Consider the following 21,338-nt stretch of genomic DNA (forward strand, 5'->3'; position numbering starts at 1 on the left):
GTGGTTGTACCTGATTACCTCCCATTTGCAATGTAAATGTTAGATTTCCTTTTTCTCCATAACCTCACAAAAATGTTGTTACCAAAGTTTTAAAAACAGTTTTTGCTTTTTCTTTGCATGTGAATCTGATTATTAAGCAATGGTATTTCACTACTTTTTGGATTTTTTTCTTCAATTACTACTGATGCAAATATCTTTTCATATACAATTAGCCATTGGGTTTCCTTTTTTCTGAATTGCCTTTTCAAATTCTTTGATTATTTTTATATTACCTCTTTTTTTGTCTTGGTTCTTAATCAACGCTTATCTATACTACTTGTTGTAGGTATCTTTTCCCGGAAAAGTTATTCTGAAGACAGAGATCATTCAAGATATTTAGAGCCCTCTGGCAAGACAAATGCAAGAGAAGTATTATGAATCTCCCCTAAACTTTTTTGATATAACTTTATCCTTTTTCTCTTAGAACTTAGGAAGTATATAATGAATACTGAGCATCTTCTCAAGGGTTTTTTGGGTTGAGTTCATGTCTAAAGATGAACCGGCTACAATCTAAGGACTACTAATAAAATATCCTAATCATCTTCTTGACATAAAATGTTCTCTTTTCTTTTATATTAAATGGATCCAGCCATTTAATAAAAAAAAAAATGATTAAAAGCATTCGCAGAATATTCCAGCTTGCATTCTTTTAAAAATAAATCTACTTAACTCGTTCTTACGTTGTCTGTAATTACTCATATCTACTTTAGCAGCTCTTATTTAAAGTATCCAATTTGCCTTCTCTTTCAGATTGACCTTCAGAGAGATTTTGCTACTGATGAACACATTGTATGGTGAGATGTGGTCTGAAATCAGTCTCTTGACATTTGCTTTAAATAGACAAGTAAATGCTAAAAGCTATATATAAAAAAAAGGCACCATTTGGGTGAGATTCATAAATCCTAAGGAAGCCACTTTGTACAAAATATGCCGTAGACCTAGCTAGGTCTGTTGGCATCTAGTTCACGTCTCAATTTTATGTCTGTTCTTGCATTTATTGTAAACTGTCCACAAATACAAAGAACATTAAAATCTTAGAGATGATCTCTTCTTGCCCTTTCGTGTATAGAGACTCACAGTGTTGAAGTTATTTACTCAAAATTACACTGAGTCAGTGGCAGAAATGAGAAAATTTCTCTATTTCCCATTACCTTAAACTATTGGGACAACAGCCATGCCCTGGCAGAAAACACACATCCTTTTGGCATTCTTCCAAATTCAGTGTTGTCAAAGCAGTCCTTTCCAACATTTTTCACATCGTGGCACACAAAGAAAATGGTACTATTTGTAGAATACCCTGAAGTCTAGATAAGAGGTTATTTTTAGAGGCAACTAGCCTGAGGGACTCAAAGGAGGTGGTCACTGTCCCACACACTTGTAACGGATTTACCAGAGCGCACAGTTGCTTTCCACTGCTGTGTTTCCCCATTCATCCTCCTGAGGATGAGTACCTTGAGATCAGTGCCCAAGGGGTTTGGAAGGGAGTCTTACCAAGCAGAGGCTTGCTGCCCAACGCACATAGAAGCCAACACTATTGCACAAGCTTTTGAGAAAAGAAAAGGGCTTTATTGAGAATCCACTGGCAAGGAGACAGGAGGCAGGTCTCAAATCTGTCCCCTGGATCTGGGGCTTGGGTCAATCTTTTTGTTTTGTCTTGTTTTGCGGTACGCGGGCCTCTCACTGTTGTGGTCTCTCCCGTTGCGGAGCACAGGCTCCGGACGCGCAGGCTCAGTGGCCACGGCTCACGGGCCCAGCCGCTCCGCGGCACGTGGGATCTTCCCGGACCAGGGCACGAACCTGCGTCCCCTGCATCTGCAGGCAGACTCTCAACCACTGCGCCACCAGGGAAGCCCTTGGGTCAATCTTTTATGAGTTAGGAAAAAGAGGCTGGTATGCGCAAGTGCTGGCAGGGCAGGTTTCCACTGGAGGGCGTTAAACTATTTTTTCTTTTTTAAAACTCTTTGCATTGGAGAGCCATGTATGGAATGGTGGATTTCGGCACCAGATCTTCCTGCACAAGAGACCCCTCCTTTCTGAAAAGGTTCCAGCTTTCAGGTTCCAGTAATGTTCTAGCTTTCTTGGCTCTGGGGAGGAAACACATGTTCCAAGTGTTATTCGAGGAGGGCTTTCCTCCTCTGTGCGTGCCCTGGTTACAAGACTTGCAGTTTTGGTTTTGCTGTATCTGCAAGGCAACTAGACATCCTGTTATCGACAGAGCGCGACCAGTTTGAGCTTGTCCTGTGGTTACAGGAGCAGAGGAAAAAAGAGGACCTATTAGACATACCAAGGAGTTCTTAGGTTGGTAAATATCAAGCCATAAACATTTTTCCTTTTGTTATCTGTTACTCCTCACTTCCAAAAACTTCATCAAACAAAGAAGAATGGTAGGAATACTTGTGTGGTAATTTCGATGAATTGCTGGAGGCAAAGTGTGGGCTAGCATGAGAGTGAAACCCCCCCAGGAGCTGTCTTAGTGAGACCTCTCCACACTTTCATGAGCTTTCTCTTTAGGAATCCTACTGGGTTCTCATAGTGAAGCTCTCAGAAAGATACCCACATGTCTCTGCCAGGAAGAAGATTTGAGAAACACTCTCAGAGACTTCATGAAAAAGGCTCACTCTCGGGAGAAAGGACTTTGCCAGGGCGTGATTCTGAAACTTTACTCCAGGCAGGGGAAAGGAATCTCCCCAACTTTGCTCCCTTCTAGCTTTCTATTTCACTCCAGGAGGGGAAGAAATGACCAAACAACCAACTATATCAACAAACAAAGTATAGTTAACAGAGCTAGAGCTTTAAGAAAACAGATAGAAAATTCTGTGGCCAGGGACAGAAGCAGGGCTCAGTGGAGAGAAAATCTACACCATGGGAGGAAGGACAGAAACACCACAGCCTTGAGGTAGAGGTTCACTAATAGACTGAGGATAAAAGGAAGGTTATAGAATGCTTCTCCTTCCCACAACTTCCCACATCACTGATGGGAATCCAGTATAATAACGGTGGATTGCAGCTAAGAGATGAAAGCACAGATTCTCTCTGAGGAGCAATATATAGGGAAGCCCTAAAGCAAGAGGGAGACAAAAATTCTGACACCAGAGGACTTAACAATATCTATAGCTACAACTAACATTAAACACAGCCTAACTCCTAGCCAGTTTACAGTAAATTCTCATACTAGATACCTACTTATCTCAGTTCCTGTTACCCAATACAAGTCAGTTCTCAACAGAAAATTTACAATGTGTGACAAAAGGCAAGAAAAAACATAGTCTGAAGAGACAAAGCAATCATGAGAACCAGACTCAAATACAAAAGCTATTGGAATGATCAGACAGAATTAAATTAATAATGACTGTGATTAAAATGTTATGGGCATTAGTGAGAAAAGTAAACAACATGTTAGGACAGATGGCTAATGTATGCAGAGAGATGAAAATTATTTGATAGAATCAGAATGAAATGCTAGAAAAAAATTTAAAAGTAGCAAAAAAGAAGAATGCTTTCAATGGGCAAATAAGTAAGCATGACATTGTTGAGGAAAGAATCAGTGAACTTGAAGAAACTTCCCAAATAACATGCAAAGAGAAAAAAAGAATCTAAAAAATTCCTCCCCCCCCCCAGATCCAAACGTCCACTGACGGATAAAGAAAATTTGATACATATACACACAATGGAATGTTATTCAGCCTTAAAAAAGAATGAAATTCTGCAAAATGCAACAACATGGACGAACTTTGAGGATATTATTGTAAGTGAAATATGCTAGTAAAAAAAAGATAAATAGGGCTTCCCTGGTGGCGCAGTGGTTGAGAGTCCGCCTGCCAATGCAGGGGACACAGGTTCGTGCCCCGGTCCGGGGGGATCCCACGTGCCGCGGAGCGGCTGGGCCCGTGAGCCATGATCGCTGGGCCTGCGCGTCCGGAACCTGTGCTCTGCAGCGGGAGAGGCCACGGCAGTGAGAGGCCCGCGTACCGCAAAAAAAAAAAAAAAAAGATAAATACTACTTGATTCCATTTATATGAGGTATTTAAAACAGTCAAGTTCATAGACTCAAAGAGCAGAATTGTGATTGCCAGGGGCTGGAAGTAGGGGAAATGTGGAAGTTATGAATCAGTGGGCATAAAGTTTTAGTTAAGCCAGATGAATATATGCTAGAGGTCTTCTTTACAATGTTGTACCTACAGTCAACAACATTGTACCTACAGTCAACAATATTGTACTGTACACTTAAAAATTTGCTAAGAGGGCAGATTTTGTGTTACGGGTTCTTACCACAATAAAAACAAACAAACGAAAAGGGTTAAGAATCACTTTAAAAAAAATAGAACTTTATAGCACAAAGAGTAAATCTTAAAAAAAAGACATTTAGGAGGTCAGAAATCTCAGGATGGAATGCAGACATTGACAAAAGAAATAACTATATTACAGATATATATGAAACAACCTCACTGAAGACTGTGAGAGGAAAAGATGCTTACCTAAGTAACCTTGGAAATGAATGGTGATTCCAAGACTAAAAGCAAGAGGAAAGGAACATAAACTCTGTACTCTAATTGGTAAAGTTGTTTCCCAAGGTAACCATTCTCAAACCACTATACATATATAGTGGAATGGAACAATTAAGTGAATGGATAAAGGATGGTGAAAACTAGGTTTCTCACTGTTGAAATGGAAGGTTATAGACAAGCAAGGTGGAAGGCTAGAATAATCCATGTGGTACTGGGCTATAAATGGAGACATCAGTATGAGTTAATGTTTAGCTTAATATAGATACAGAAGGATATATATGTAGAAATATTTATAAATACGTGCATATACATGGATTAGTATACTCGCATACTTTCCTTGTTCTTTCAGCTAAGGTTTAGAATTAATGCCACTCCTAATAGCAGTTGCAGATCTCATTTTTTAATACCATTTTCCAATAAAAGGAACCAGAGCTACTTGGAGAAATGGCTGATTCTAAGGTTGGAGTAGGGAATACACAAGATGAGTATGGAGCATTTTATAGCAAAAGAAAATAAGAAAGTGCTCCAAAAACACTTGACGATGGGAATACGTCAAGGGGCACGGGAGCCATCTGAAAGAGCTCTTGTTGGCCAAAGCTGGAACAAATTGAGCAACAAAGTTTAAAACTATGCTTATCCCCAGAATCTACCCCAGATTAATTAGGTCATCATCTATTGGAGCAAGAGCCAGACCTTGGTAATTTTTTTATGTGCACAGCATTGAGCATCTCTATTCAGAAAGCCAGCAGGGTGTCATTCTGGTGACCACTACTAATAAAGCTAATCACTCAGGTATTTTCTACCTCTTCCCTCTCTCCAGCTGCAAAGTTCGTTTTAATAGCATAGTGTCTATGTATTGGACATTAGAAGCCATCAATCAATATTTCTTATTACTGAATATCAGGATGTCTTTCCTAAAAAGCCAGTAAGAGAAACTATCTTTATAATTCTCACCTTAAAAATTACAATTATCTTTGTTTCTAAAAGGATACAGACAAGCCGTCCTGAATATATCATATTCATAACGTGAAAGTGTCTTCTAAAAACTGGTGTACTCAGAAGTTAAAAGCTCTTACTGCCACAGACTCATTAAACTTAAGCCATCCTTTAGGGAGAGAGCTGGCTTATTTCTTTCGGTTTCTTGTTTACAAACATAATGGAGATTCTGAAGTACGGTTCTGGGCTGGAGCCTGGAGACCCATGGATATGGCTGTTTTGATAAACCCTTTTACTTTAGTGGTACTCCAGAGACTGAGATTTGAACCCATAACTTTTTTCTCTCTCACAGGTTCTCTCACACGTGAAAGGAACTATTTTCCTCTGGTACAACCTGTCACTTCTGGACACAAGCCAGATTAAATTATAGAGGGCAATTAAATGCTGGTTGAATCTTACATCCAATCACCACTCTCCCCTTTTTTTTGGTCGACCATAAAGCAAAAGGAATAATACTGTACACTGAAGTTTCAGTGAGAAGAAATGAACTTTTTTATAGCCTAATTTTCACTGCTCTTTTCTTCATCTACAATTACCTCAAGTCTTGAGTTAAAATAAATGCTATCGATGTCTAAATTCTATCAGGGTGCTAATCCTCTTTTCTATGAGATTCTCTAAAGAAAAAATGTCTCCTCTAACTAATAATTATAATTCTATATAGTATTTTTTTCTTTCTTTCTTTTTTTTTTTTTTTTTGCGGTACGCGGGCCTCTCACTGTTGCGGTCTCTCCCGTTGCGGAACACAGGCTCCGGACGCGCAGGCTCAGCGGCCACGGCTCACGGGCCCAGCCGCTCCGCGGCATGTGGGATCCTCCCAGACCGGGGCACGAACCCGTGTCCCCTGCATTGGCAGGCGGACTCTCAACCACTGCGCCACCAGAGAAGCCCGCTATATAGTATTAATGAAAGGTAACATTTGTTTAGCATCGCCTACATGTTGTATACATACATCATCTCAGTTAATTCTCATTTCAACCCTCTGATATAATTATCATTCCACATCCTATTCACTATCAGATCTTGCCATCTTCAGTTTTCAAAATATATAAAAAATCTGACTCCTTTCTCATCATTATCACAGTAGTCCAAGCTCTCATCATTTATTTCCTGCACCATTGAACAAACCTCCTGATCTTTTCACTGCCTCTATTCTTATAGCCCTACAGTAAATTCTCCACAGAGCAGCAAGGGTAATCCTTTAAAATTGTTAACTTAATCATGTTGTTGTCCTGCAAATCATCTCTGATTCTAACGACTTTCCATCCATTTAATATAAAATCTAAGGTCTGTACCTTGATATGGTAAACTAAATACCAGGATGGCTATCAAGACACGGGCTCCTGGTGTACATGTCTATTTAATCCCCTTGCCTTAAGAGTGGGTGGGGGACTTCCCTGGTGGCACAGTGGTTAAGAATCCGCCTGCCAATGCAGGTGACACGGGTTCAAGCCCTGGTCCGGGAAGATCCCACATGCCGCAGAGCAACTAAGCCCGTGTGCCACAACTACTGAGCCTGCGCTCTAGAACTGAGCTTACGAGCCACAACTATTGAAGCCCCGTGCCTAGAACCCGTACTCCACAACAAGAGAAGCCATCGCAATGAGAAGCCCGCGCACCGCAACGAAGAGAAGCCCCCGCTCGCCGCAACTAGAGAAAGCCTGGGCACAGCAATGAAGACCCAATGCAGCCAAAAAAAAAAAAAAAAAATTATTAAAAAAAAAAAAAGAGTGAGTGGGACTCGTAGATGTTATGGTGGACCATCATTCTTTTGATAAAGTTACTGTATCTTTTGATATGGTAAATGTGGAGGGATTTTGCAAAAATAATCAAGATCCCAGATGAGTTGATTTTGAATCAATCACAAGGGAAATCATCACAGAGGGCCTGACTTGATCAGATAAAATCCATTTGAAGAGGGACAGGGCCCTTCTTGAGGATAATTCTTGTGCTGGCTTTAAAGAAACAAACAGCCATTTTGTGAATTGCTTACTGAGGGGGCCACCGGGAAAGGACCTGAGGGCAGCCTCTAGGAGTTGAGAACTAACAAGAAAATGAGGAAATGTCACACACGTGCATGAAAATAAATTCTGCCAATAACCTGAATGAACCTGGAAGTGGATTCTTAGGCAGTCAAGCGTTGAGATGAGAATGCAGCCTGGCCAACACTGATTACAGCCTCGTAAGACCCTGAGCAGAGGACACAGTTCAGCTCTGCCTGGACTTCTGATCCATGGAAACTATGAGAGAGTAAGTTCGTGTTGTTTTAAGCCACTAAGTCTGTGTTTGTTTGTTACACAGCAATAGGACACTAATACACTTGACTTACACATGTGCACAGTATTAGTCTCCCTCACTAAGTCTGCTTCAACCATACTGCCTGTCTTGTTGATGCATGGACACACCAACATGATTCTACCCCAGGGACTTTGCACCTCCTCTTTCTTCTGCCTCACCTTCTTAGAGAAATCCCTTTAGACTGCCTTTAAAAAAATAGTCCTTAAACCACTCTCTTCTTCAGCTTTGCTTTTCTTCTTTGTTCATATTGCTACTTGGTGTTATACACTAATTTCTATAGACATGCATCAGCATGTAAGCTCCATGAGGACAGGGACTTTGTACCCTTTATACCCCAATCTGATCCTACAGAAGGCCTCAAACTATGCCAGGTGGAGAGAAAGCAGTCACAAATAAATTTTAGAGGCTAAATAATTTGTCCAAAGTTAATTAGCAGTGTATGGTAGGGTCAGGATTTGAACAATGGCCTCTCTGACTCAAAAACTTATTCTTTTTCAATTATAGAATTCAGATGCCCAAGAATCATGCAAATTGGCCCCAGAGTGAGAGAGGTGGGAAGTGAGGGGAGGAGTCTTCTATGTGATTGACTCACACTCTCCACACTGTGTGGGTTTAGTTTGCATTTTGGGGATAACTTAAAAGCAAATTAATATTATGCCTCCTTTCTCAGAAAGAAAAGGATTTTCTCATATCAGATAAAAGAATACAACCCCAAATCAAATAAATATATATTTATTAGTGACATTAATTAAGAGTAGAGATCCTCTAGTTGAGAGAATAGCACACACTGCAGGCAGATTTTTGTCCTAAATTTCCTTTGCTATGAAAAAGACGAAGGTTCTATCCTCCATTCACCTGCTTGGAAACAGCCCACTCAATAGAAATTCAGAACTCATCAAGCAAATCATGGTGCCTTTGGCTTTGGAACTAAATAGAGTAGCTTCTGAAAATATCTGCTGAAGTCTCAAGCTGTAATTTGAAAACAAACATAAACAAACAATAAAACCTCTGCTTCAGCATGGTTGCTTCCTACCTGGAGAACTGTTGGAACCATGATGCAACGTGGAAGGTTGAGGGCTGGGTGGTTTAGCTATTGATCATCCTAACCTTGGTAACAGCAGCTCAGATACAAAAACACTCACCGAAGCTTGGGAAGAGTAAGTTTACAGACAGACTCATCTTTCTTTTATTCTTGAGAATCTCAGTTAGTTGAAAATCTGTTACTGATTTTTTGTTTTTGTTTTTGGCGGTACGCGGGCCTCTCACTGTTGTGGCCTCTCTTGTTGCGGAGCACAGGCTCCAGACACGCAGGCTCAGTAGTTGTGGCTCACGGGCCCAGTTGCTCCATGGCATGTGGGATCTTCCCGGACCAGGGCTCGAAGCCGTGTCGCCTGCATTGGCAGTCTGATTCTCAACCACTGTGCCACCAGGGAAGCACCCCAAGGATGTTTTGATCAAATCCTATTAAATCTACTATAATGCTTCTTCATGCATGACGCTTACTCAATTAATATGAGTAGTAAATTGGACATAAGGTGAAAGGAATTTTCAGATAAATGTTTCATCATGATAGCGATATTTTTTCACCTTCAGTTTGAAAATTCAATTAAGTAGTTTATTTTTCCTATTAATGTAAATTTGCAAAAGCTAAATATTTATGGTGTTCATATAACTTTCCATGCAAACTTTGATAATATTGTGACATTCCTTACAGAAAGACATCCTCTCTAACTTTCAGAATCCTTTCATTGGTTCCCTGGACCAGAATGAAGGGTTGTCGTATAGTAAGTCCCACGTGGAAGCATGGGAAGCCCCTCCCCCCCAACTTTTACAAGACCCCCTGTGATGGTTAATTTTATGTGTCAACTTGGCTAGGCTACAGTTCCTAGTTGTTTGGCCAAACACCAGTCTAGGTATTTTTCGGAGGTGAGTAACATTTAAATCAGTAGACTTTGAGCTAAGCAGATTACCCTCCATAATGTGTGTGGGCCTCATCTAGGTAATTGAAGGCCTTAAGAGAAATGACTGAGAGTCCCCAAAAGAGGAAAGAACTCTGCCTTCCAGGCTGCTTTTGGACTTAAGACTTGCATTAACTCTTGCCAGGATTTCCAGCCTGTCAGCCTGCTCTACAGATTTTGGAGTTGTCAGTTCCCCCTAATTGTAGAACTGATTCTTTAAAAGAAATCTCTATATATACACCCTACTGGTGCTACCTCTCTGGAGAACCCTAATATCTCCCAACTCTTCCCAAATAGAAATGAAAAGCAGTCCAGGATTACTTCCTTTCCTCCTGCTTCTCGTGATCCTAGAAGATTGTTGATCACACTTCCAGCCCCTCTGTCTGCAGGTGTGAGGCTGTGACCGAGATGTGGCGGTCAGCCTGTCTTTCCAAGGAGTCTCAATCTTAAGCTTCATGATCGAAGCAGTGGAAACAGCCATCTCCCAACAGCAGCTTCTCCCAAAGACTGCAGATCTTCAAGCAGGGATTCCGGAACTGCCTTCTGTCTTCTTCTTCCTGAAGCTGTTTGTTTTACTTTCCTTTTTTAAAAAAAATTGTGTGAGATATTCAGTATTTCATATGAAATGAAATCCTTTTATTTCCATTTCAGTTAGCCGAAGTCAATTTCTGTAAGTTACAAACAAAAAACCCTAATTTATATGGGATTGATATGAAGATGTTTGAAAGCAAGACCATCACCAGACTGCCCTGTGTTTCCATCTCACTCACTTTATGACGATAGAACTTTAAGTACTGTATTCTTCTTCTATTGCCCCATGACAAATTATCACAAATTTAATGGCTTGAAACAACACCCATTAATCATCTTGAAATTTCTGAATGTCATTTTCCTGGGTACTGGTCCTCTTCTTAAGGGCTCACAGAGTGAAATCAAGGTGACTTCCAGGGCTAAGACTCCCTGCTAAAGCTCTAGGCCCTTGTCCAAGCTCACTGGTCATGGGCAGAATTCCCCCCCTTGCAGCTGTGTGACTGAGGTCCCTGTCACCCTGCCAGCTGCCAGCAGGGATTGCTCTCATTTCCTAGAGGCATCCCTCAGGTCCTCATAACATGGCCCTCTTTCACACTTGCAATCTCTCTACCTTCAAGAAGTGGTCACTTTTAAGCATTCCCCTGACTAGATCAGTACACCCATATAACACTCCTTTTGCTTAACACAAAATGAACGAATTGGTAACCTAATCACAGAAGTGACTTAACAGTTGTGTTCACTGTTCTGCCTATTTTTAAGGGAAGGGAAGTTACATACACCAGGGGAGGTAGGGAGTGTGCACATAACAGGGTAGGATTCTTAGGGGTCGTGTTAGAATTCTGCCTACCACAAAGTTTTTTAGGTGTCTGATTTCCTTTGTGGAATGTGAAAAATAAGGGTCTCTTTTACTGGTGTTGTAAAGATCCAATAAACTAATGTATATAAATTGATTAGGAAGGAGAGCTTGGTTCATAGTAAGCACCCAGTAAATTATTATTATTAATCAAAAGTATTCATTGAATTGAATTAGATATTTATATTGTGTATTAAAATTTCCCCATTCTACTGAAACTTCAAATCAGTTTTGAGAAAATGCATTAACATTTTTGATAGATCATGATCTTTAGTGAAAATTCCGTCCTAGTGTAATAAAATTCCTGTTAATCTGTAAAATGTGTTTCCTTTTTTGAGGAGTTCACCAGCATAGCATTTAAAAAGCATACAAGTATGATTTATTCCTTTACTCTCATTCCTTAATATATTGGTTGTTAGATTGTAAGAGTTTCCAATATAATGAAAGACAGTGGAACATTTCCTTCTATAAAACAAATTTTCTTTCTTCAGATGTTTGTTTTGCCACAAATATCATACTCCTATACAAGCTGGATTTATGCTCAAAGTCTTTTAAAACTAAAAGCATTCTGCAGCTTTCATCTATACAATATCAACTTCTCTCCTGCTGATTTTTTTCAAGTTACACTGATTTTCCCCCATTCATTGTCATTGTCAAACTCATCATATTTCAATCTGTTTTATTCTCCTGTTGCTAAGAAACAAATTTGCCTCATTATGTAGGGTCCCCATGTGCCAGCTTTGCTAATCAGTTAGAAAAACATTTTCTTAGGGAATTATTTTCTGGATGATAACATTTTCTCCTTGCATTGGTCAACCACTGGTGTGATAACAGTATTTTTGTTATTGCCATTAAACTACAATACAGTGAGCTATAAATTTACCAGATGTTAGCTTTAGCAAAGAAAACAAATGACTTCACTTGCTCCATTAAGACCCAATCATTTGCACAGGATTTATGCTTTTAAAACTTTCTACCTAATGACTATTTTGATAAATTCTTTCATGCAAGAATTTAATTTGATTCAACACAAAGAAATGAATTAAGCCCTGCATTTTCATTGGAGATATGAATGTGGTCCTAGGGATATTCACTTTCCTCTGAAAGTGTTTATTCTTTTCAGCCTATACAAAGGTTCTTTGATGATACAGAATTAACAATGGACAAGCATCTTCCCTAGAGTCTGGGGTGTTATCCAGTCCATCCACGTTAGTGAGGTCAAGTGGTACTGGGATATGGAATCTTTGGACTCTTCCTTATTCCATGTGGTATCAGCTAAGTCACTCAACCTCTAGGGCTACTGGTTTTCCTACTCCCAAAATGTAAACAAAAATAATACCTTTGGACATATCTGATTTACATGAAATATTATATTTGAAACCTCTCTGCAAATAGATGCCCCATGAAAATATTGACGATATAGACATAATCATGACAGTTATCACTTTGGTCAGAGAAGGAAATAATTCCAAGATTCTTCTGAGTTTTCCCTTCTAAGGAAAATAACAAAATACATGTTTTGATGGAAAGTGAGCAGGTAGTGGTTTACACTGTTGGAAAAATACCTCTGTGACTCTATTTGCCACTGGAGGATGCTGAGAAATTAGAATTGCACCTGCTAGGAGTTGTCATGTGAGAGTTTTATTTGTGACATATGTTGTGGCCTCTATAGTTTCTGTAAAGGTTGATCATACGGCCTCAGTTCTGTCACTGGAATTTTAAATTCTCCTGTGTTTAAAGAACCAAAAATTTCTAGTATTTCTGGCTTTCCTAAGAATAATGGAACTGAGAACATTGCAGCTTATGAATCTAGGTATTACGAATCACAAAGGTATTAGATGACTTCATGTGCTTATGTTTACAAAGTACTGGAGGTTTTGGTATAAAAGGTAAATACTTTGAGCTCAATGCTTCATCATTCTTCTCCACTTCCTGCTGCTGCTTCAGGGCGTCACCACACAAATAAACTAACTGCAGTTACATCTTGGTTTCAGGTTCTGATTGTGTTCAACTATTATATCATCCCAAACTGCTACCTTTTCTTCTCTTAGCTGAATTCTAAATCATTTATCTATATGTGATTGTTCTTTTATTCAATAAGCATCTAACATCACCTGCCATGTACGATGAATTCTTATGTACACTAATATATTCTTTTAAATAAGCTATTTTCACAGAAAATTTCTATCTTTAATAAGGATTCATGAAATAATTGTTCAAAGCCAATTTCAATTGATTAAGTAATTCTTGCTTGGTTTTAGGGAGCCAGGGTCGCTAAAACCCAGACAAGCCATTGAACTTGTGAGAGCTGGCATGGTCCGTGAGGCTCTGAGACTACAAAGACTGATCTGGGAAAACCAAATGGGGCGTACAGGTCCAAGAGGCTAAGAAAGTGATTTTTATTATAGACTCGTTCATTCCACTCACAGAGAAGTCAAAGTGTAGCACATATTTTTGCTTTTGTATTTATTGTCTTTTTCTCTCTCTCTTCCCTTTATCTCCCTAGGTAAGTGCTATATTAAAAAAATGTTAACAATAATCAAATTCTGGTTCTGATGGGTAATAAATGCCGTTTTCTACCGGCTTACTCACATGTTGAATAGCTACCTTTCATCCCGCCAGCTAAGGGCTTAGGAAAATAATGTAGTCAACAGAATAATGCTCATTTTAGATAAAGACAGTAAAAGGAAATCCGCCAATTCCTGGGCTGGATGGATTTTATAGTGTATTTATATATTCTCTGATATTTCTGCACAGACCCATAAAATGTGATCCTTTCACACTACCCACAAAATACTAGATATTTTCCAATGTTAAGAAACGTAGTAAAAGGAAATAAAGAGACTGACTTGAAATCCAATGTTTTCTTTTTATAAGCTTGAAATATGATCAAATCTAATATTGACTTTTATTTATTAAACAGTTTCTTTATAAACAGTTTTCAAAAATAAATTTCTCCATATATTTCATATATTTTAAAAATCTGGACTATTTTTTAAAGCAGAATAGGTTTTATGTCATCCTGAATTTATTAAATGCTTTTTTTGATGTATCACCATGGTAACATTGTGTTTTCTCATATGGAAACATTTCCTCTGAGCAAACAAATTATACCAAGTGCTTCCTTCCTAAGCAATGGAAAAATCCTCTCTATTGCCTTGTGAAATTCTGACAGAATTTAGAAACAAATACTATTTATCCATTTCCCATGTTTTAAGAGGGAGAAGGTTTATGAGTGTGGAGTAAAATTAACTGTTACTTAAAAAAATTATAACAGTTGGATAAACACATTTCCACATATGACAAATATTTATATACATTTTAATTAAATACACCTTAAAATACTTAACTTAAATAGCAAGTCAAAGTCAGAAATCATGTAATTTCTCAAGTTTTAAATAAATAGGTATAGTAAGCTATTTGCTTTTACTTTTAATTGCAGCATTTTAATATACTATAAACATTTTATTTAAGTTAATGTCATATGTGGAATAACCAACATACTGTTACACACAAACTATTTTTAAAAAATAGTTCTATATAAATAATTTTTAACGTGAAGTTATTGTTAAGAAGGGGGAAGGGAATGTATATATTTAAGCCCTTTAAATCTAGAACCTAGGAATATAATTTCATAGGTAATAGCTCTAATATGCAATACAAAGGAAAGATAAGATGTTGTGTTTCTTAGAAAATACTTAAGACTATGCCTTTATTTTTTTCAAATACAAATTAACCTCCCTTTGCCAGCATTTATACATGACGTTCATTCATTTATTCATCAAATCTTTATTGATTACTTCCTTTACATCAGGCACTATGCTACAAAAAAGAATAAAAGGTAAAAGAGATGAATAAATCTCACCTTAATGGATCTTTGATTCAAATGATACATTGGTAGGATAAATACCTTTAAATAAGAGGTAAATGGCAAACTATTTGGTAATTTCAAAATTTAATTTGTAATCTGAAATGAGTTTTCAAAACACAGTATTCTCTCTCTCTTTTTCTCTGTCTCTGTTTCTATGCCTCTCTGTCTATTTCTCTCAGATCCATTTAAAAATTCCTATGGAAAAGTCTTTGGGGTCATGCTTGGCTTAGGTTAAAGTCCCAGATGTGCCACTTATTACTTAAGTAAACTTAGGTAATAAAAAGTTTCCAAATTGTATCTTTCAGAGTGCGTTCCAAAAATGGCCATACCATCTCCCGCTCTCTAAGTGCTTCCACAATACCAGCTTGTTGCTCCCTATTAAGACATGGAGATTAATTCCTCTGCCACTGAAACCTGACCTGACCCAATGGCTCAATTTTATCCAAGAAAATGTGGTGGAAGTGATGCAGCTCTGCTTGGTTGTCCTGAGATGGTAGCTGTGAAGAAATCTAGCTGTCATGTAAGAAATCCAAGTACCCTGAAAGTGCCATGGTGGAGAGACCATGTTTAGGCACTCTGGTTGACAGTCCTAACTGAACTCAGTCTTCCATCCACCCCCAGAAAAGCAAGTGGAGTTGTATTGCACTCTCCAAACAAACCTATCCATCATCATTGAAGCACCAATAAGTGACCTCAGTCAACAGTGCAAGGATCCAAAAATCACCCAGCCTAGTTCTGTCCAAATTCTTGCTCCAGAGAACCAATGAGATATAATAAAATAGTTTTATTTTATGCTACTAAGTTTTGGGGGTAATATATTGTACAGAATTTGTAATTGGAACACTATTACTATTGCTATTGTATGTTACTTATTGCAATATACCTAGAAATTAAATTTTCTAGGATGGAAAAACTTTAAAGTTAGTTAAAGTTTAGTTAATTCCTTTGAGGGATATTACTCATTCATTGGAAGAATAGCAGACTAACTCTAATACCTAGACAACAATACTTCACATCTTTTATCACATAGACCTTCCTGTGAAATAAATATTGTATATGTCTTATGTGGAGAATGTTTCACAGTTTCACTGGCTCAGTAAAATATTTCAAAATATTTGTCCAGTTCTTAACATATATATCTCTGGGTGAGAGTTTCTTATACAGAGACAAAAATTGTGATGTTTGTTTATATTTCCTTAAAAATCTTTTCTCTTTGACAACTTAAAGTCATCCATTCGTCTCTAATGAGAGGAAGCACTACTGTCTTTCCTCACTATTCTGAGCCACACAGTTTCTAGAATAAAATGGGGAAACAAAAGGCCAATCTTAAAACATATTCCCTAGTTAGAGATGTCAGTAATTGTTTCCTGTGCTCTGCAGGTTCCCCTGCAATCCCTGTGGGGCAAGATCACAGTAGAGGCCCCCACAAAGTGACGCACAATACTAGGGGGAGGCTGGGTGTCCCCCCTGGGCTCTCTTCTCCCACTGGAGGAATTGGAGGCTCAGGGGAGACCCCTCCGCTAGGTGCTGAGCTGGCTGGGGGACAGGTAATGTGGTCAATGTGGAGCCAATTCTCTTACCCTTCTGCCTTCAGAGTGTAGTCTGTCTTGGTCTCCGTGGTGCAGGGAGGTGCTTCCACCTCACCGCTGAGGGTTCTAGGACTCTTTCAGTGGTATCTTTTTCTTGAATAGTGGTTAGTCGTTCTTTTTGGAACGACTGTGTTTTATGGAAACACAAAAGACTCCGAATAGCCAAAGCAATCTTGAGAAAGAAAAACAGAGCTGGAGGAATCAGGCTCCCGGACTTCAGACTATACCACAAAGCTACAGTAATCAAGACAGTATGGTACTGGCACAGAAAGAGAAATATAGATCAATGGAACAGGATAGAAAGCCCAGAGATAAACCCACGCACATATGGTCACCTTATCTTTGATAAAGGAGGCAGGAATATACAGTGGAGAAAGGACAGCCTCTTCAATAAGTGGTGCTGGGAAAACTGGACAGCTACATGTAAAAGAATGAAATTAGAACACTCCCTAACACCATACAGAAAAATAAACTCAAAATGGATTAAAGTCGTAAATGTAAGGCCAGATACCATCAAGCTCTTATAGGAAAACATAGGCAGAGCATTCTATGACATAAATCACAGCAAGATCTTTTTTGACTCACCTCCTAGAAAAATGGAAATAAAATAAAAAATAAACAAATGGGACCTAATGAAACTTAAAAGCTTCTGCACGGCAAAGGAAACCATAAACAAGATGAAAAGACAACCCTCAGAATGGGAGAAAATATTTGCAAATGAAGCAACTGACAAAGGGTTTTAAATTTTTACATTTTAATCTTCAAAGTTTACTAGAAGCTCATGCAGCTCAATATCAAAAAAACAAACAACCCAATCCAAAGATGGGCAGAAGACCTAAATAGACATTTCTCCAAAGAAGATATACAGATTACCAACAAACCCATGAAAGGATGCTCAACATCATTAATCATTTGAGAAATGCAAATCAAAACTACAATGAGGTATCACCTCACACCAGTCAGAATGGCCATCATCAAAAATCTACAAACAGTAAATGCTGGAGAGGGTGTGGAGAAAAAGGAACCCTCTTGCACTGTTGATGGGAATGAAATGGATGCAGCCACTATCGAGAACAGTATGGAGGTTCCGTAAAAAACTAAAAATAGAACTACCATACAACCCAGCAATCCCACTACTGGGCATATACCCTGAGAAAACCATAATTCGAAAAGAGTCATGTACCAAAATGTTCATTGCAGCTGTATTTACAATAGCAAGGACATGGAAGCAGCCTAAGTGTCCATCAACAGGTGAATGGATAAAGAAGATGTGGCACATATATGCAATGGAATATTACTCAGCCGTAAAAAGAAACGAAATTGAGTTATTTGTAGTGAGGTGGATGGACCTAGGGTCTGTCACAGAGTGAAGTAAGTCAGAAAGAGAAAAACAATACAGATGCAGACCTACTAGAGAATGGACTTGAGGATATGGGGAGGGGGAACGTTAAGCTGGGACAAAGTGAGAGAGTGGCATGGACATATATACACTACCAAATGTAAAATAGATAGCTAGTGGGAAGCAGCCGCATAAGACGGAGATCAGCTCGGTGCTTTGTGACCATGGTGGGATAGGGACGGTGGGAGGGAGATGCAAGAGGGAAGAGATATGGGGACATATGTATATGTATAACTGATTCACTTTGTTATAAAGCAGAAACTAATACACCATTGTAAAGCAATTATACTCCAATGAAGATGTTAAAAAAATCAGTGTAACTGTTAGAGAAAGTGTAAAATACAAATGAAAAGAAAATGATAAAATTCTGATCTATTCTCTTGCAATTTTACTGAATTCTTTACATCAATATATATTTTAGGTAACTCAAATATTCCTGGGAGGATGCTCTAGATTGGGAATTAAGGCAAATCTTTTTTATTTTTTATTTTTCTCACAAGGAAAGATTTTTATTTGAGAACATCGGATACTTTTGAAAATGTTCCTGCTAAATCCAAAAACACCTGACAGCCCAGCTCCAACACCCACAAACCCACCAACAGCCTCGTTCTGCAGTCGAGATGGGTGTGTCCACGACCGGCTCCCCTCCCACTGGCGCTCGCCTCCATCCGGGGGCACAATTGAAGTAGCCGCTCAGCTACTCCGGCCCCACACCAACTTCACAGGAGGGGAGAACGGGATCCCGCCTCCCAGCCCAGGGCCCCGGCGGGGGATGCTCACAGGACCACAGGTGAGCTGACGTCACACACAAACACTTTGACCAAAGTCAGCGAGTGCCCGAGGAGTCCCCCTGGCTTCAGTGACTGCACAGCCAGGCTGGGACGGGCTGGCATCCACTGTGTGATCATCTCACCACCCCAGGACAGAACGGTGCCTCTGAAAGACGCACCGCAGGAATCCTTAACCGCGATCGCATTTCTCACACTTTAAACGGAACAGAATCTCTCTCCCCAGGAACATCAATTTGGACCTTCCTGGCTCGACAGGCTGTGGGGCGAAGGACCGCACACCTGTAAGGCAAATCTTAATCTCAAAATTTTAACATCACTATTCATTCATTTTGGTCACGGTTTTTACTGACATATACAGGAATTATATTTCTGCTGCTCCAGGGTACTATTTAGTCCCTCCCCCAAAATCTACCCTCACTTTTGCCCCTTCTTCAAATTAGAAGTTATGACAGAGTTTCTGCACCAACGTTACACTGTTGTTGTTGTTGTTTTCCTAAAAGGGGGTTATAAATTAATCACTAACAATTTCCTTCCATTTTGTTTCATCCATAAAATGTCTACCAAATATTTGTTGAAATTGAAAGTAGTTGGAGGACAATTTTCCCACGTTTCATGAATGATGCATACATTTCCTCATTTTTTTTTTCTCTAGAAATTTTGATTTAGTTTTGCTAGGGATTAGAAATCTCTCAATTAGAAATGTTTAGTAACTCCTCATTAAGGAGTTTTAAATGAAGGTTATGACACTCAATAATGTTTTTCCATGAAACAATTTCATATTTGTGATTTTTCATTAAGCTAAATTAAAGAGTTCCAGTTTTTCATACAATAATATTAAAAGTTGTTATGGGTCATAAAAACTTTAAGAAAGCATACATAAAGCGTATATAAACAATGTTCTTACACAAATAACTGTGATTAAAAACAATATCCCCATTATGACTACATAGCTATCTCAGTTCTATTAGCCAGGTAAAATGTTATCGTCTAGTGCTGCTTTGGAAGGACTAGTGGGCAGACTCTTTCTTTTTCAGAACTTCAAAATAAATAGCACAAAGAATATATACTGAGTAATTTAAAGAAGAAAAGATTTGCTTAAGTAAACAGCATGAAGGCTCAGTATGAGAACCTAGTGAATAGCAGCTTGTCAGCATTTGAAAGCAGTGTTTAGTGTTGATTGGGTTATTTATAGATTCTAAAGTCCATTTACATGCTATGAAAAGTACAGGTGCGGAGAGGAAGAATTCCTAAGGTGCCTTTAAGGACCAAGCAAAAGAAAATTACAAGCTTGTGATTCATCCATGTGGATGTAATTTGTGATGGGAAGGATGAGCTATACATGAGAAAATAAACAGAAGCATCAACATCGTGTTGAGAAATGATCCTGCAGACAATGTGCCAGAAGAATAGGAGGCTAAGTAGTGGCAGAGTTTCTGCTCTTCCAAAGTCTGTAGGATCAGCGAAGTCGAAAGTGAGAACACATCAAGGGAGAGCACAGCCAAGTCACAGAGTTCTTCGCTGCGGCTTTTTATGGTCAAGGTTATTATTTTTTTAAAACTAAAGAATCCCTCTTCAAAAGACATTCTTCTTCTTTCTTTCTTTTTATTTTTCTTTGACTTGGGAATAAGAGACTAAAGAAAATCAGGGTTCAGGAATCGCTCTCTCACTGTAAGCCTTAGCACCTGGTTTGGAGCAAAGTACACTAACATTTACTGACTTCAGAGTCAACATTCATTTAAAATGTCAAGAACTGAAGGGAAAAAAGTAAATCCAGCTCGATAAAGTGGAAATAAACTGGCCTCTTAATGAATTATATAAAGGATCCAAAATCAGATTAGAAATATGAGTTAAAAACTCACTGAGAAATAATCAATACTAGAATGATTTGTTTCTCTTGTGTGCTTGTGTTGGAATGACTAAGGCAGCCAAACTTTGGGTATAAAATCAGAAATTTATCTCTTTACCAGTTCTGTAATTCACTAAGGTGAAAGACTCCTCAAAGAATCCATTAGATATGGTCTAACTTAGTGACTTCTTTTTTGACAGGTTTTCCTCTAAATTTAAGCTAGAAAGATGAATGTTCCCTCTTTTAGATATTATAAGGCAATAGATTTTATAATATTTCTTTCTGGTATTTGACTGAGTATCATTTGCGACATTTTTGCTTAATGATATAGTTAAGGTTTAAAATATTTTTAGAGAAAGATTTGCAATATGACAATTTCCTAATGTGACTGGTTAATTTTATGTATCAACTTAACTGAGCTAACGGCTACTCAGAGAGCTTGTAAAATATTATTTCTGAGTGTGTCTGTGACGGTGTTTCTGGAAAAGATTTTCATTGGCATCCGTGACTGATCTTAAAGCCGAATCCGGACTCTGTACCCCGACACTGAATTAAACCTCGGAGACAGAGTTTTGGGTGAAGTAGAAAAGAATAGCTTTATTGCTTTGCCTGGCAAACGGGGACAGTGGGCTAATGCCCTCAGAACTGTGTGTCCAGACCTGGAG

The 21,338-nt window shown here is 38.7% G+C and overlaps 1 protein-coding gene and 1 long non-coding RNA gene across 2 annotated transcripts in view; both read right to left on the reverse strand.

Moving 5' to 3' along the window:
- UFM1 (ubiquitin fold modifier 1) overlaps positions 1 to 21,338 on the reverse strand; it is a 124,688-nt gene that overhangs the window by 39,281 nt on the left and 64,069 nt on the right. The gene's annotated exons all lie outside the window — the stretch shown is intronic.
- LOC137211119 (uncharacterized) lies at positions 1,584 to 17,043 on the reverse strand. Its single transcript, XR_010936914.1, has 2 exons — positions 16,629 to 17,043; positions 1,584 to 2,123 (listed from the first exon to the last, which is right to left on the reverse strand). It is a non-coding gene; the product is annotated as an uncharacterized lncRNA (long non-coding RNA).

The sequence above is a fragment of the Pseudorca crassidens genome, chromosome 18 (genome assembly GCF_039906515.1).
Source record: "Pseudorca crassidens isolate mPseCra1 chromosome 18, mPseCra1.hap1, whole genome shotgun sequence".
Taxonomy (NCBI): Eukaryota; Metazoa; Chordata; class Mammalia; order Artiodactyla; family Delphinidae; genus Pseudorca; species Pseudorca crassidens.